This window comes from Lolium perenne, chromosome 6, assembly GCF_019359855.2.
Source record: "Lolium perenne isolate Kyuss_39 chromosome 6, Kyuss_2.0, whole genome shotgun sequence".
Classification (NCBI taxonomy): domain Eukaryota; kingdom Viridiplantae; phylum Streptophyta; class Magnoliopsida; order Poales; family Poaceae; genus Lolium; species Lolium perenne.
The window spans coordinates 140,942,342-140,960,396 of NC_067249.2; positions in this window are offsets into that span (position 1 = coordinate 140,942,342).

Consider the following 18,055-nt stretch of genomic DNA (forward strand, 5'->3'; position numbering starts at 1 on the left):
TAGTACTTTCAAGACAAGCATCAATAAGTCTTGCATAAGAGTTAACTCATAAAGCAATAAATTCAAAGTAAAGGCATTGAAGCAACACAAAGGAAGATTAAGTTTCAGCGGTTGCTTTCAACTTGTAACATGTATATCTCATGGATATTGTCAACATAAAGTAATATAATAAGTGCAATATGCAAGTATGTAGGAATCAATGCACAGTTCACACAAGTGTTTGCTTCTTAAGATGGAGAGAAGTGGGTAATCTGACTCAACATAAAAGTAGAAGAAAGGCCCTTCGCAGAGGGAAGCATTGATTGCTATATTTGTGCTAGAGCTTTTATTTTGAAAACGAGAAACAATTTTGTCAACGGTAGTAATAAAGCATATGCATTATGTAAATTATATCCTACAAGTTGCAAGCCTCATGCATAGTATACCAATAGTGCCCGCATCTTGTCCTAATTAGCTCGGATTACCTGGATTATCATCGCAATACATATGTTTTAACCAATTGTCGCAAAGGGGTATCTCTATGCCGCCTGTACAAAGGTCTAAGGAGAAAGCTCGCATTGGATTTCTCGCTTTTGATTATTCTCAACTTAGACATCCATATCGGGACAACATAGACAACAGATAATGGACTCCTCTTTAATGCATAAGCATTTAGCAACAAATAATATTCTCATAAGAGATTGAGGATAGTTGTCCAAAACTGAAACTTCCACCATGGATCATGGCTTTAGTTAGCGGCCCAATGCTCTTCTCTAACAATATGCATACTCAAACCATTCAACTCATGGTAAATCACCCTTACTTCAGACAAGACGAACATGCATAGCAACTCACATGATATTCAACAAAGGGTAGTTGATGGCGTCCCCAGGAACATGGTTATCGCTCAACAAGCAACTTATAAGAGATAAGATGCATAAGTACATATTCAATACCACAATAGTTTTTAGGCTATTTGTCCCATGAGCAATATATTGCAAAGGCGAAGAATGGAAATTTAAAGGTAGCACTCAAGCAATTTACTTTGGAATGGCGGAGAAATACCATGTAGTAGGTAGGTATGGTGGACACAAGTGGCATAGTGTTTGGCTCAAGGATTTTGGATGCATGAGAAGTATTCCCTCTCGATACAAGGCTTGGGCTAGCAAGGTTATTTGAAACAAACACAAGTATGAACCGGTACAGCAAAACTCACATAAAAGACATATTGTAAGTATTATAAGACTCTACACCGTCTTCCTTGTTGTTCGACCCTTACTAGAAAATATCTAGACCTTAGAGAGACCAATCATGCAAACCAAATTTTAGCAAGCTCTATGTATTTCTTCATTAATAAGTGCAAAGTATATGATGCAAGAGCTTAAATATGAGCACAACAATTGCCAAGTATCACATTATTCAAGATATTATACGAATTACCACATGTAGCATTTCCTGTTTCCAACCATATAACAATTTAACGAAGCAGTTTCAACCTTCGCCATGAACATTATGAGTAAAGCCTAAGGACATATTTATCCATATGCAACAGCGAAGCGTGTCTCTCTCCCACACAATGAATGCTAGGATCCAACTTTATTCAAACAAAACAAAAATAAAAAACATACAGACGCTCCAAGTAAAGCACATAAGATGTGATGGAATAAAAATATAGTTTCATTAGAGGAACCTGATAATGTTGTCGATGAAGAAGGGGATGCCTTAGGAATCCCCAAGCTTAGATGCTTGAGTCTTCTTGAAATATGCAGGGATGAACCACCGGGGCATGCCCAAGCTTATAGCTTTCACTCTCCTTGATCATATTGTATCATCCTCCTCTCTCGATCCTTGAAAACTTCCTCCACACCAAACTCAAAACAACGCATTAGAGGGTTAGTGCATAATCAAAATTCACATGTTCAGAGGTGACATAATCATTTTTAGCACTTCTGGACATTGCACAAAGCTACTGAAAGTTAATGGAATAAAGAAATCCATCAAGCATAGCAAAACAGGCAATGCGAAATAAAAGACAGAATCTGTCAAAACAGAACAGTCCGTAAAGACGAAATTTTTAGGTGCACCAGACTTGCTCAGATGAAGATGCTCAAATTGAATAAAAGTTGCGTACATATCTGAGGATCACTCACGTAAATTGGCAGAATTTTCTGGGTTACCTACAGAGCCTACTGCTCAAATTCGTGACACGAAGAAATCTGTTTCTGCGTAGCAATCCAAATCTAGTATGAACCTTACTATCAAAGACTTTACTTGGCACAACAATGCAACAAAATTAAGATAAGGAGAGTTTGCTACAGTAGTAAAAACTTCCAAGACTCAAATATAAAACAAAAGTGCTGTAGTAAAATCATGGGTTATCTCCCATAAGCGCTTTTCTTTAACGCCTTTCAGCTAGGCGCAGAAAGTGTGAATCAAGTGTTATCAAGAGATGAAGCATCAACATCATAACTCGTCACATTAGGTATCTTAGATGCTCCGTTATCTATAGTGGTATTAAGAGCTTTATCAATTTTAGGCCTATAATGGTTTTTTGGTTTAGGCACCTTAGAGACATACATGAACTTTTGCTCCTTACCTACATAAGCTTTCTCCTTAAACTTAATAGAAGAAAAAGTTGAACCCAAGGCTCCCATAGCTCCTTCAAGTTCACTAATCCTTTGGGTTTGATTATCATGAATAGCACAAGCTTCTAAGATGGCAATTCTCTCATTAACTCCACCTAGAGATTTGTCAAGTTTATCAGTGCTATTAAGTAATTCTCCCAATTTAGTCTCAATACTTGGAAGATTTTGCTCTATGGTTTCCAACTTTTTCATGACATCTTCAAGAGAGATTTCAGTTTTGACTTCATTAATAGGTGGTATTCCAAATAGACTCTCAATAATGCAACTAGCTTCTAAAGCAGGAGTGCCTAGGAAATTACCTCCCGCGAGACAATCAAGAACATACCTATTCCAGCTAGAGATACCAACATAAAAATTCCTGAGTAGGATAGTGGTGGAGTGTTTCTTAGTGCACCTATTATGAGCATCACTAATTCTATACCAAGCATTTTTTAAACATTCCCCCCCTTGTTTCTTAAATGAACGAACTTCAACTTCAGGATTACTCATTTTAGCAATAGTAAATAAAGCAAACTAAATAAAGTAAATGCAAGTAACTAATTTTTTTGTGTTTATAATATGGAGATCAAGACAGTAAATAAAGTAAAGCTAGCAACTAATTTTGTGTGTGTTTTGTTTTAGTGCAGCAAACAAAGTAGTAAATAAAAGTAAAGCAAGACAAAAACAAAGTAAAGAGATTGGAAGTTGAGACTCCCCTTGCAGCGTGTCTTGATCTCCCCGGCAACGGCGCCAGAAATTTACTTGCTGCGCGTAGTTGACGTGTGTCTTTCCGTTCAACACGCGACCGTTGGGAACCCCAAGAGGAAGGTGTGATGCGTACAATAGTAAGTTTCCCTCAGTAAGAAACCAAGGTTTATCGAACCAGTAGGAGCCAAGAAGCACGTTGAAGGTTGATGGCGGCGGAGTGTAGTGCGGCGCAACACCAGGGATTCCGGCGCCAACGTGGAACCTGCACAACACAACCAAATTACTTTGCCCCAATGTGACAGTGAGGTTGTCAATCTCACCGGCTTGCTGCAACAAAGGATTAGATGTATAGTGTGGATGATGATGTTTGCAGAGGACAGTAGAATGAGTATTGCAGTAGATTGTATTCGATGTAAAAGAATGGACCGGGGTCCACAGTTCACTAGAGGTGTCTCTCCCATAAAATAAATAGCATGTTGGGTGAACAAATTACAGTTGGGCAATTGACAAATAAAGAGGGCATGACCATGCACATACATGTTATGATGAGTAGTGTGAGATTCAATTGGGCATTACGACAAAGTACATAGACCGCTATCCAGCATGCATCTATGCTTAAAAAGTCCACCTTCAGGTTATCATCCGAACCCCCTCTAGTATTAAGTTGCAAACAACAGACAATTGCATTAAGTATGGTGCGTAATGTAATCAACAAATACATCCTTAGACATAGCATTGATGTTTTATCCCTAGTGGCAATATCACATCCACAACCTTAGAACTTTCTGTCACTGTCCCAGATTTAATGGAGGCATGAACCCGCTATCAAGCATAAATACTCCCTCTTGGAGTTACAAGTAAAAACTTGGCCAGAGCCTCTACTAGCAACGGAGAGCATGCAAGATCATAAACAACACATAGATAATAGATTGATAATCAACATAACATAGCATTCACTATTCATCGGATCCCAACAAACGCAACATGTAGCATTACAAATAGATGATCTTGATCATGTTAGGCAGCTCACAAGATCTAACAATGATAGCACAATTAGGAGAAGACGACCATCTAGCTACTGCTATGGACCCATAGTCCAGGGGTGAACTACTCACACATCACTCCGGAGGCGACCATGGCGGTGAAGAGTCCTACGGGAGATGATTCCCCTCTCCGGCAGGGTGCCGGAGGTGATCTCCTGAATCCCCCGAGATGGGATTGGCGGCGGCGGCGTCTCTGGAAGGTTTTCCGTATCGTGGCTCTCGGTACTGGAACTATTCTCGACGAAGGCTTATGTAGGCGGAAGGGTAGGTCAGGGGGCGCCACGAGGGCCCCACATGCCAGGGCCGCGCGGCCCAAGCCTTGGCCGCGCCGCCCTGTTGTGTGGGCGCCTCGTCGCCCCACTTCGTGTCTCCTCCGGACTTCTGGAAGCTTCGTGGAAAAATAAGATCCTGGGCGTTGATTTCGTCCAATTCCGAGAATATTTCCTTACTAGGATTTCTGAAACCAAAAACAGCAGAAAACAGCAACTGGCTCTTCGGCATCTTGTTAATAGGTTAGTGCCGGAAAATTCATAAATATGATATAAAGTATGTATAAAACATGTGTGTATCATCATAAAACAAGCATGGAACATAAGAAATTATCGATACGTTGGAGACGTATCACATCACGCCAGAGAAGCCAAGTTATCCGCTGGGGAAGATTAATCTCGATGTTCAGTTTGGGACCTGAGAAAACTACATGATAGAGAGGCTGGAGTTTGAAGTCGTGGATTTCCCGTCGCAGTACCACGCTTTGTTGGGACGCCCAGCATATGCCAGGTTTATGGCGGTACCGCATTACACATACTTGTTATGGAGGATACCTGGACCTAAGGGACCAAACACAGTTAAAGGAAGCTTCACGTTAGCCGATAAATGTGACAAGGACTTTCATCGACTGTCAGAAACCTTCGGGATGCAAGCAGAGTACATGGCGTCAAGGCTGACGACTGATTATGATGTGCTGCCAGATGTAGGAAGGCCTAACAAAGAATCAACCTTTAATACTGCGGAAAATTCTAAGGAGGTGCAGATTCACCCGACAGATCCAAAGAAGATGTCGTCCATCGCGACAGACATGGACCTCACATAGGAAAGCACGCTCGTTGAGTTCCTCCGTGAGCACTGGAAAATCTTTGCATGGTGTCCAGCTGACATGCCAGGAGTACCCAGGGAACTTGCCGAGCACCACCTAAACTTGGATCCATTAGCGAGACCAATAAAACAACCTTTGCGGCGTTTTTCGGAGCCAAACCGCAAAGCTATGCTGTCAGAGATTGATCTACTGAGAGAAGCTGGTTTCATCAAAGAGCTGCATACAGAGGCCACGTGGGTCGCAAACCCAGTGTTGGTTCCGAAGAAAAACACTAAAGTCCTTCGCATGTCGACTTTACGTGTCTCAACAAACATTGTCCAAAGGATCATTTTCCCCTCCCGAGGATCGATCAAATTATCGACTCCACGGCAGGATGTGTACGTCTTTCCTTCCTGGATGCATACTCTGGTTATAACCAGATCAGATTGAAAGAAGAGGACGAGGTTAAAACAGCGTTCATCACACCTTACGGCGTGTTTTGCTATAGAACAATGCCTTTTGGTCTGAAAAATGCGGGAGCAACATATCAGAGGATGATGCAGAAGTGCCTAGCAACATAGATTGGGAAAAACGTGCAAGTGTACATTGATGATGTTGTCATAACGTCAAAAAAGGGGGCAACGCTATTAGAGGACCTGAAGGAAATTTTCGACAACCTCGACAAGTTTTGCCTCAAGCTGAACTCGACGAAGTGTTCTTTCGGCGTTCCTGCAGGAGAACTTCTCGGGTTCCTAGTATCAGCAAGAGGGATTGAAGCTAACCCCAAAAAAATCCAAGCTATCATAACAATGAGGAAGCCAACAAAGTTGAAAGAAATACAGCAGTTAACCGGGCGAGTCGCAGCTTTAAGCAGATTCGTCGCCAGGCTGGGAGAAAAGGCGTTACCGTTCTACGCTTTAATCAAGCAAGGAGAGAAGTTCCAGTGGAACGAAGAGGCAGATAGAGCCTTCGAGGATCTTAAACGCACAATTTCGACACCACCAATTTTGGTGGCACCGAAAGAGAAGGAACCCCTCCTGTTATATATTGCGGCTACACCCCAAGTGGTCAGCACGGCGCTAGTTGTCGAAAGAGAAGAAGAAGAAGGAAAACTCCATGGAGTGCAGAGGCCGGTATATTTCATCAGTGAAGTTTTATCGCCTTCAAAACAGCGGTACCCGCAGTACCAGAAGCTAGCATACGGAGTGTTCACAACTGCAAGGAAATTGCGCCACTATTTTTCGGCACACCCGATAATAGTGGTCAATGAAGCACCTCTATCAAATATATTAAACAATCCAGAAGATACAGGTCGTGTCTCCCTTTGGGGAATAGAACTTTCTCCTCGGGACATCACGTATGAAAAAAGAAAAGCAATAAAGTCGCAAATTCTACCAGATTTCATCGCAGAGTGGATGGAGTTGCAAAACACAGGACCCCCGGATTTATCGAGAACTTGGACTATGAACTTTGACGGATCCAAGAGGGTAGAAGGAGCTGGAGCAGGCGTGATACTTATATCACCTGAAGGCGACAAAATGAAGTATGTCTTACGGATGACGTTCCCAAACGCATCTAACAATGAGGCAGAATATGAAGCTCTTATACACGGGATGAAGATGGCGAAAGCTTGTGGTGCAACTCGATTAAAAATCTTTGGCGACTCACAATTGGTGGCTCAGCAAGTCATGAACCAATGTGACGCAGTCAATGACAGCATGGTAGCATACAAGGAAGTGTACAATGAGCTCGAGAAGTTATTTGATGGATGCGAAGTAAATCACATCAGCAGGCTGAGCAATGATGAAGCCGATGTTCTTGCAAACATCGGGTCGCAGTGCCTTGCAATTCCACCAGGTGTGTTTTGGGAAGAGATAACCGAGAGATCCACAAAGCCAAAGAAGGCGCAGCAGAAGCAGAAGGAAGAGAAAATCTCGACGACTCCCAAGGAAGCACCAGAAGAAGAAGAGGACCAGGCGCTAGTGATGATGGTGCAGGTCCCATGGATGCAAGCATACATATCATACATCTTAAGGAAAGAAATACCCGACGACCCAGTTGAAGCAAGGAGAGTTATTCGACGATCCAAAGCTTTTACAGTAGTCAAAGGGGAGTTGTACAAGCGCAGTATTTCGGGTGTGTTACAAAGGTGCGTCACACCCGAAGAAGGAAGGATAATCCTAAAATACGTACACGAGGGAATATGTGGTCATCACGCGAGCAGTCGAGCTATTGCGGCCAAGGTTTTTCGGGCTGGATTTTATTGGTTGACAGCAATCGAAGATGCGAAGGAGATAGTACGAACTTGTGATGCGTGCCAGAGATTTGCCGCAAAACCTCACTCTCCGGCAGCAGAGCTGATGCCAATACCATTGTCTTGGCCCTTTGCCCAATGGGGTCTCGATATGGTGGGAAAGTTACACAAAGCATCGCCAGGAGGATACGAGTATATGCTCGTTGCTGTCGACAAATTCACCAAGTGGATAGAAGCAAAGCCGATAAATTCACCAGATGCAGCGTCAGCAATAAAGTTCGTGAAAAGCATTGTTTTTCGGTTTGGAGTACCTCATAGCATCGTCACGGACAATGGCAGTAACTTCACATCCAAGGAATTCAAAGCGTACTGCGCATAAGTAGGCATCAAATTGCACTTCGCGTCAGTTGGGCACCCGCAAACCAACGGTCAAGTAGAGAAAGCCAATGGTATCATCTGCAACGGCATCAAGAAGCGTTTGTTGGGACCGCTGGAAAAAGCTCGACACACTTGGCCAGAAGAGTTGCCAAGTGTATTGTGGAGTATTCGAACAACGCCAAATACAGCGACACAGGAAACTCCGTTTTTTCTGGTCCATGGAGCTGAGGCAGTACTACCAATAGAAATAGAGCATGACTCCCCAAGAGTCACAGAATATGATGAAGAAACTTCTAGAAGAGCATTAGAGGACAATGTCGATGCACTTGACGAAGCTCGAGATGAAGTACTATCACGGGTCACCAAGTACCAGCAAGACTTGAAAAACTACCACAGTCGACGATTGCGGCCAAGGTCTTTTCAGGTCGGAGATTTAGTTCTACAGCTCAATCAACAGAGTACTGAAAAACTCGAGTGGCCATGGCTGGGCCCTTACATCGTCACAGAAGTAATTGAAGGAGGAGCGTACAGGATCAAGGACAAGAAGATGGGGGTTCCCGAGAAAAACCCCTGGAACGTAGCGCAACTCAGGCGGTTCTACGCTTAGAGTCGAAATATAGTCCTCCTTTGTAAAAATACAATGTACTGAAATGCCCGCGAGTTTTCAGACGCACTCTTTTCCTTTTCAGGGCACCGAGTGGGGCTGGAAAGGTTTTTAATGAGGCGGGCTCGCGGTGCTGCAATATAGTAAAAGATATTGGTGATATACATCTTTTTTCGTCGACAGACTCGGGGGCTCATAACCCACGACAACAAAATATATATATACTCTCGCAAAATAGTAAATTCATCAAGATGCAAAAAATAGTATGAGCTCCGGCCAAAGGCTCGGGGGCTTCGCAATATAGATTACACTTCACAATATAGACAACTTCATTATCACGAAGAATTCGACAAAAATACAGACATGATTTCTCGCAATATAGTACAACTCAGTTAATGCCTAATATACTATCTATGGATATACCTTTGTTATTTGCAGCAGTTGTCGTATGTTCAGCATAGCTCCCTTTGACAAAGAATTCAGAGTCCATCCGAAGAAGTTCATCCATCATTTCTTCGGCTACCGGAGTTACAATATCATTGATTTTGTCGATGTTCCTTTTTCGTTTCGACTGCTTGGCCAGCCACTTGGAGACAATCGTCGTCAGGTCTAATTTTCGGTAGCAGATCTGTATCATAATCATGGCGAATCTTGCTCCAGCAGACAATTGAGCTCGCACAAAGTTATGGATACGAGGAGCATCCCGAAATTTTTCCATCAGACCAAGAAGAGTGTCGGGTGTCTCGTTCCGCGGAAACATGGTCTTGTAAACTAGGGACAAGGTTCTGGTGCAGAAATCAAGGAACTCGCGAACCTGACAGGCGCTGTCTTGAAACCTGACAATCTGTCGGGTACGTTCTGGAGTGGCCCAGAATAGAGAACCATGGTCAAGAGAGAGGTTAACAAGGAGATTTGTCCTTGCGTCTACCCTTTCGTCTTCAGCAGCAGCGTCGAGAAAGGAACCTATTTGGCGACAGCACAAGAATTTCAAAAAAGGAAACAGCGGGAAAACAGAAGAAGTTTTGGTTTGCAAAAGCATACCTGACATATCCACACTGGCTTCATTCATCAAATCAAGCATAAAATTCTCTCGAGTGGTCGCTTTTGCAGCTTCAGAAACGGCGGCTTCCTTGGAAGCTATGGCTTCTTGAGCTTGTTGTAGTGCAATTTTCTCTTTCTCGGATGCCTTGCGAGATTGTTCCATCATCACAAGTGTTTGCTTCTTCGCATACTGAAGCTGTTCACGAAGTTCTTCCAAGTCTTGCGCTAAACCCTTACTCGAGGAATCTTCACCAAGCTCATTATTAATAGGTGCTTTCTTCAAGCGCGAGGAAGTAGGAAAAACATCGGAAGGAGCAGGAGTTGGAGTATAGTTATCGAATGTCAACTGAAACAAAAGATTCGACATCAATCATCAAGCAAAATAGAATTCCATTGATTTTCAGAATATTTACAAGACATTACAATGGAGGTCACCCTAACAAACTAGTGGGGTAAGTGTCGCCAAAGCTACTTTGGCGACAGCATCAAAAGGAAAAAGAAAAAATAAGAAAGAAAGGGTGGTCTACTTGACCTCCGGCTTGGATGCGCTTGGAGCAGGAGTTGGTTTGACACCAAGGAAAGCAAGGATCGGCTTTGAGGGAGGCTTGGTAGCTCTAATTAGAGATTGCCATTTTTTCGTCTCCATCTCCCCTATGTCGCCAACCTTAGACCAGTCGGCGTTTTGCTGGCTATCAGCAATCAGAGCGATAGTGCCTTCAACACCAATCTTCAGGCCTTCTTGGCGAAGTTTAAGCCCAAGATCTTCCGGCACATTGAAGCTTTTGGCGAGAGAAGTAAAAGTGTCGGGCTCCTCTTTCTTCGGGAAGAAATATGGGAAAAGCTTCGACAGACCTGCTTCAGCGTCAGCAAGGCCTTCGTGTGCTTCATCCCCATGGATTTCAAGAAGAGAGAGCGCGTCGATGAGCTGATCGCCTTCAAGATCCTCCACTTCGTATTCTTGATGAGTTCTCCCTGAAAACACGCAAAGGAAAGCTCATCAATAAGAATGCTCGAGATAGGAAGTAACCCGAAGAAATGCACAAGGATTCGAGCACTTACTGACAAAACGTCGACTCTGCGACTGAAGGCGACTGAGAATTTCTTTTTCTCGAGCAGCTTGCTCGGTCACTTTGTCGCTCAAAGTAGTTTCTGCATCGTGAAGTCTCTTCCGAAGATCTTCGACACCAGCAGCATCTGCCTTGGCCTTCCTAGCATCTGCTTCAGCCTTCTTACGAGCTTTTTCACGTTGCTCCAATTTTTGAGCAAGTGCATCAGCATGCTTGTTGGCTTCCGCAAGATTTTCTGCCAAAATAGTCAAAACCAGTCAAAATTATGACAAGAAAGGAGTGAGAAATCATTTGCCAGAAGAAGCAGCAAAATATTACCTTCAGCTTTGTTAGCATGGTCACGGTACCCGACGAATTGGGTACCGAAGCGGATGAATTCCTTAATTAAAGGCTGACAAAGAAAGATAGAGAAAGAAAATGTCAATATAGTAAAAAGCTCGACAGCACAAAGCAAAAAAGAAGCAAACATCAAAAAGTCGATAACATCAGAGAGTACTTTGCACAAAAAAAGGGGAGAAGGGACCTACATCATCCAGAAGAGGAGTCGTGGAGCCACCCAGTTGTAAGGCAGGCTCCGTGATTGATTCAACCCTTGCCCTTTTTGGCGAAGGGGCACGGGGGCTTGCAGGAGGAGTTGGCTGCTCGGTGTTTTGCTGAGGAGGCGAAGATTCTTCTCCATCAGCTTGTGCTTCAGAAACAACTAAAGTACGCGACGTACTCGTTCGAGCAGTCGCGTCAATAGGTTGCACTTCTTCCTCGTCACCACTGCAGTAAAAAGGCGGCAATATAAGAAGCAAGATAGACAAAAACATCGAGAGCAAAACAACAAGAAGCCATAGAAAACTTACGAGCTGACGAGGGCATCATCGTATGGATTGAAAGCCGCCTTCCTATCCGAAGGACCAGCTTCTTCGGCTTTGGAGGTGCCGGAATCTTCGACTTCATCCCTTTTCCTCTTGATCCTTGGAGAAACAGCGGGAGGAAGGGAGTGTGTCGAGGCAGTGGCCTCAGACTCAGCCTCTTTTTCAGAAGAAGCCGCGGATTTGTGAGAACCCGCGACTTCACTTTCAGGGCGTGAGGTACCTTGGTTGTCATCATCGACAACGGTATGATCTTCAACTTCTCCACCCTCAGGAAGAGGAGGAAGAGAAGCGAGAACGGGGTGGTTCTGAGAAAAAGAAAGAGTGTCGATAAAAAAAAAGTTATGCAAAAAAGCTAGCAAGACAATAGTCGACAAATAATAAAACTCGGGGAGACAATATAACAACTAAGAGGAAAAATTACCTCGGGAAGGGGATTGGCGCCACTATATGGCGTAATGCGGCAAGAGGATGGAATGGGATCCTTCTTGTTGAGCGATGAGATTTTGCGGATAAGCTTTTCAAAATCCTTCAAAGGAAGGTCTTTTGAGAGCCTGTCGACATCTTTTTCACCAGCATACTTCCAGAGGGGATTTTTGCGAGCCTGGAGAGGCTGCACTCTAATCCTAAGGAAATACACGGTGATCTCAATACCTGACAGTTCCTTGCCGCGGGTGTTTTGTAGCTCGTGGATGCAAGTCATCAGCGCTTCTGTCGCCAATTTCTCAGCTTCGGTAGCTTCAGCATCCCAGGAACGGCGGCGAAGGATTTTGGCTTCTCCGTCAAAAGGGGCGATGTTGTCCTCCACTGAATTGGAGCTTTCTTCATGGACATACAACCATTTCTTCCGCCAACCTTGGACGGAGTCGGGGAATTTGACGTCAAAATATTCGACGTCAGAACGAACACAGATAACAACGCCGCCAATGTTGTAGGCGACGTTGTGAGAGCCATTACGGTGGAGGCAGAAGATATGCTTCCACAGAGCCCAATTAGGTTGGACCCCGAGGAAGCACTCACACAGTGTGATAAAGATCGACACGTGGAGGATGGAATTGGGCGTCAACTGATGCAGTTGAAGCCCATAGACAAACAGAAGACCCCGAAGAAACTCGTGGATTGGGGGGGAGAGACCTCGGATGAGGTGGTCAGCGAAACTGACCCGATACTCGATTGGAGGCGTTGGATAGCTCTCCTCCTTGGGGAAGCGGAGCGAGTTCTCCTTCTTGGTGAACCCCATCTTCTTCAGCAAGTTGATGTCTTGGGCAGAGATCTTAGATCTTTCCCACTCAGCGCTCCCCAGATCCGCTGTCGCCATCTTCGACTCTGGAGTTCTATGCCTTGTCAAACGGATGCGAGGTGGCATCAATGAGTGTGGCGGCGAAAGGTGTGAGTGTGGTTGAGCGCTTGAAGCAATGGGAGTAATGGAGGATTTTGCAGAGGAGAAGCAGAGGTGCGGCGCGAGCGAAAGGACTAGAGGAGGAAGATGATACCTTTATATAGAGGTGCGGTGAATCGACGCACCGTTGGATGAGGAGATTGCGGGACAGATGGTGTACACGTGGACAAGGGGTAAAAAGTAATTTCATTCGGACGAGAAAGAACAGGAGCTACAGTACGTGCGCCAGAAAAAGCGGAGGACGTGTGTCCCCCACTTGCACGACGTGTCAACTTGATGGGTAATTTGGGCCCGCAAGGCAGAGAGAGAGTAGTTCTCGCGTTTTCCCGGTACATCGGTCGTGGCTATCGTCAGTAGTGATGTCACCATGGCAAGAGAAAAATTCGACTAAGCAGCTTCATAAAAACGGTGACAGCAGAAGATTGTGGATTATTTTGAGAGCCTTTGATCAAATAACAAGTTTTTGATCAAATGCTCGGGGGCTACTTTGGAGAAATAAAAAACTTGAGAAAGACAAAATAGAAATGGCGAGAGCCTATGATCAAATACAAGTATTTGCTCATAGCCTCGGGGGCTACTCTCATCGGGAGCGCTGTTCGCGCACCCGAGAGATTTGAAAACTTCGAGAGAGAAGAAAAATATAGCAACATAAGGCGGGGAGCCTACACCCAAGCGCAAGTCCTTGGCTGTAGCCTCGGGGGCTACTCCCATCGGGAATGCTGTTCGCGTGCCCGATGAAATTATAAAAAAAAAAAGAGAAAGAAAAAAGAAGAAAAAGTGAGCATATTTCGAGTTATATAAATAACTCTACATATACTCCCATCAGGAGAACAATATAAGTCATCCGTTCACTCGATAAAATGTGCTATTCCAACAGCCGAATAAGCACTCGACAATATATTCTCAGAACGCCAATGTTGCGAACAATTTCTGAATGCCGCAAAACTTTGCGAAGGTAAGACCCCAGATCCGTTCTGTGTGGCGTGGCGCCGTCTCTGACGTCGGTTTGCTACTTTTTTCCGTATCAACAGAGACGAAGAAAGATCCTAACGGACGCGTTAGGTACCCGATAAATATGACTGGGACTCGACAGAATGGTAAGACCTTAAGCGGCACCTGTCGAAGTTTACACCAGTATCCCGAGATCATGTCCAGTGACGTGATCTTGAAGTAGGTTTTTGCGGATTGCCACTAGAGCAGTTAACTAGTACCTGATCCGTCAGATGAACTAGCCCCAACTACCATTATCCCTGTACAATATATAAATTTGTATGCAAAGAGATGTGGTAAAGTTCAGAGTTATCGAATAAATATAAAGGTGGAGATTTTCCCTGACTCTGCGATTCAAGCAAAATCTCGGGGGCTACTGACATAGGCATCCCCAATGGGCCTGCCGAAGATGGTACCCGGGGTTTACTGAAGGCCCACGACACGAAGGATAAGAAGAGTCGGAAGCCCAAGTTGATAGTTAAGGAAAGATAGAGTTGTATTAGGAGAGAACACTTGTAATATTGCGGGATGATTTAGAAACCTTCCCGGATTCTGTAACTTGTGTATCACGAATCCCTCGGCTCCACCTCCTATATAATGGGGAGCCGAGGGACAAAGAAAGCATCGATTCATTGTCTCACAAACCCTAGTTTTCATATCGTCGAGCACTTTTCGGCTGAAACCTTCGAGATCTACTTGCTCTTTACTTCTAGCTAAAACCCTAGTCTACAACCCGTAGGCATTGCCAAGTTAATCCCTTGTCAAACGAGAAGTGACATTACCATGCCGGCACTTTAACACATGGAAGAGGGGGATAAAGGGAGACCCACCAAGTTCAAATCGATAACCATGGGGTAAAACCCTTAATTGTGATGGTTAATATGTGGTTTGCAGAAAGCTAGCCGCAGTGGTTATTTAGAGATGCAATGATCAATGGCTTTCTGAGCGCATCTTATTATGGAGATCTCACCACACACAATACGATTAAAATCATATTTTTTTATCTTGATTAACATGAATTCTAATGCTAGAGACGGATCCAATAATCCCCGTGAACACTTTGCCTTATTAAGTTTCAACCCATATCTCACTACGCTTTTACTTATTGCTTTGTTTACTTTCTTACAACCAATTATAACAATCTTTTAAAACACCTTTATTTGAGATTAAAGAATGATTTATAATTAGCCTTTAATATATAGTAGCAAGGGGCATTAAGACCTTAAATAGTACTCCTCGTGATTCGATACTCTTATTTTGAAACTAGCTACAATTAATCTGTGTACTTATAGTCATCAGCGATCTATGCTTCATGCAGTTGCATGCACATTTATGGGTAAGTCCACTAATCATTTGAGTTACGCTTGTTTGTTCCTATCTTTTTTGTGTTTCTATATTTTTATATGGATGCTATTGATGTTCAACAACCCCTCGATGGTCAAAAATTGCACTTTGGTTGAGAAAGTTCACCACTGCGCCTCATTTGATGAAGTTTACCACTGCACTTCACTTGAGGGAATCAACAACTCTAAAGGAGCAAAGACACAACCAAGAAGACTTCTAATTATCTACTTCCTATATCTGTTGTATAGCTAGCAGTGTTACCATGTCCAAATGCTTGCATATATGGTGCTTGAACTATGCAATCAATATAGTTGAAATCATATTGTGTGTTGTTGGTACATCTGGTCATATATACGTTTGAATGCAATTTTGGTTTATGTGATACTATGAACAGCCCGAGTAATGCTTGTTGCATAGTTATATTCGTCTCTGATGCTTGCTGAAATCATATGGCTGGCTTACACAAACGTTGGCAAGCTCTGCTGAACGCATACGTCTAAATTTAAAACAACGTCTGCGATCTTTATGTTTGCTGATGGTTAAGCTTAATGCAGCGCGCCCCTCACCTACGCATAGCTCCGCAAGTGGGTGATCGTGCCCCTTTTAGAAAATAGGAGGAAAGTTTTCTGAAAAGCTGCATAGTCAGCTCACCTCAATTTCAGCCAGATTTTAATGGGAAGCAAAAAAAAAAAAAATTAGAGAAAGGGAAATATACTGGATTGGCTGGCAAAAAATGTGCAGGACCAAGAAGGAAGGGGGTTTTGGTTATAGAGATTCAGAAGGGTTCAACAAGGCTTGGAGCGTGTTAACCGTACCCGATTCGTTGTACCCTAGGGTGTTGCGTGCCAGATATCTGCAACCTGTCCCCGTATGGCCTTGTTTACATGTTAAAGCATCATTCATGGGATATAAACCTACTCCGGCAGGGCTTGGTCTGGCGCATTAGATATGCCGCATACATTGATGTTTTGTCATCGAACTGGATCCTAAGGATATCTCCAACCATGCGACCCAAACGGACGTGCTAGGCCGTCCGTTTTGGGCCGTTTGGGTGGCCGCGCGGACACCCGGACAGCGGCTCGCATCCGTGTGTCCGTTTGGGTCACACGCTGCGTCCAACGCGCGGACGCAGCGCAAATGGAATAAAAAAAGAAAATGAAAATAAAAAAGGAAAATAACAAAAAAATTGAAACTAGTGGTTCATTAAACTTAGCCCTATTTTGGGCAATTTTTACATAAAAGAAAGCCATATATGGGTTTTAAACTAAATAAAAAAGCAAACCCTAGCCAAGGTTTGCGCGGTGGCTGCCGGCAGTACTACTCCTAGTAGTACTCGTCGTCGTCGCCGTCGGCCAGGGCGACCACTGTGCCCTTTCCCAGGCGGAGTGCGGGTTCGGAGGGCTCGCTGGCCTGCGCAGCCGTGCCCTCCGCGCCGACTCCTTCCGGAGCTGCTCCGCCGCTGTGGCCTGCAGCTCCTCCTCCTGCCGGAGTGCGGCCCGGCGCTCCTCCTCCGCCCGGAGCGTGGCCCGACGCTCCATCTCCTCCCGAAGCACCGGCTGGCACGTGGCCTCCTCTTCCTGGCGAGCCATCTCGAGGAAGGCCCACGCCTCCGCCTGGGCGTCCTCCTGGGCCTTCCTGGCCATCTCCTGCAGCGCGGAGGTGCGCAGAGTCTCAGCGAGGTGCGGCCATTTCGCCAGCTCCTCGAGGTCGCGCTGATCCAGGGACGCCACGAGCGCCGCCTGCAGCTCGGGGCCGTCCTCGTCCTGGGGCTCGGCCTTTGGCTGGGGCTGGGGCTGTGGCGCCGACGCGGCCTCGTCAATGTAGAGGCCACCGGGGCGGCGGCCAGCCCACGCGTGCGCGGCTGCGCGCGAGGCCGCACCGTCGCGGACATGAAGCATGTGCGCCGGCGCGTGTTGTGCTCGTCGTACGTGGGGTGCTCCCAGAGGTCCGCCGGCAGCTGCGCGCGGCGCCTCCGGATCTCCGCTATGCGGGCGCGACCGGAGCCCGGGATAGGCGGCACCGGAACCTGATCTGGGCAAGGGTGCCAGCCATGGGGGAGGTGCACGTCCCCCCACGACATTGGGACGCCGGCGTCCCAGAACATCAGCGCCACCGCTACGGTGACGTAGATCCGGTCGCGTCTGGGAGGAGCGGGCGGCCCCATGTCGAACGCTGCCGGCGCGATTCGCTGGCTGCCGGCCTCGTGGTCGTTCGCGGATGGGAGGAACTCCCACTTCGGGGCCTGATACGTCTCCGACGTATCGACAATTTCTTATGTTCCATGCTTGTTTTATGACAATACCTACATGTTTTATACATACTTTATGATGATTTTATGCGTTTTCCGGAACTAACCTATTGACGAGATGCCGAAGTGCCAGTTCCTGTTTTCTGCTGTTTTTGGTTTCAGAAATCCTAGTAAGGAAATATTCTCGGAATTGGACGAAATCAACGCCCAGAATCTTAAAATCCCACGAAGCTTCCAGAACACCCGAGAGCCGCCAGAGGGGGGCCACAGGCCCACCAGACAGTAGGCCGGCGCGGCCAGAAGGGGGGCCACGCCCCCCTACTGTGTCACCGCCTCATCAGCCCTCCGACTCCGCCTCTTCGCCTATTTAAAGGTCCCTGACCTAAATCTTCGATACGAAAAAGCCACGGTACGAGAAACCTTCCGCCGCCATCGCGAAGC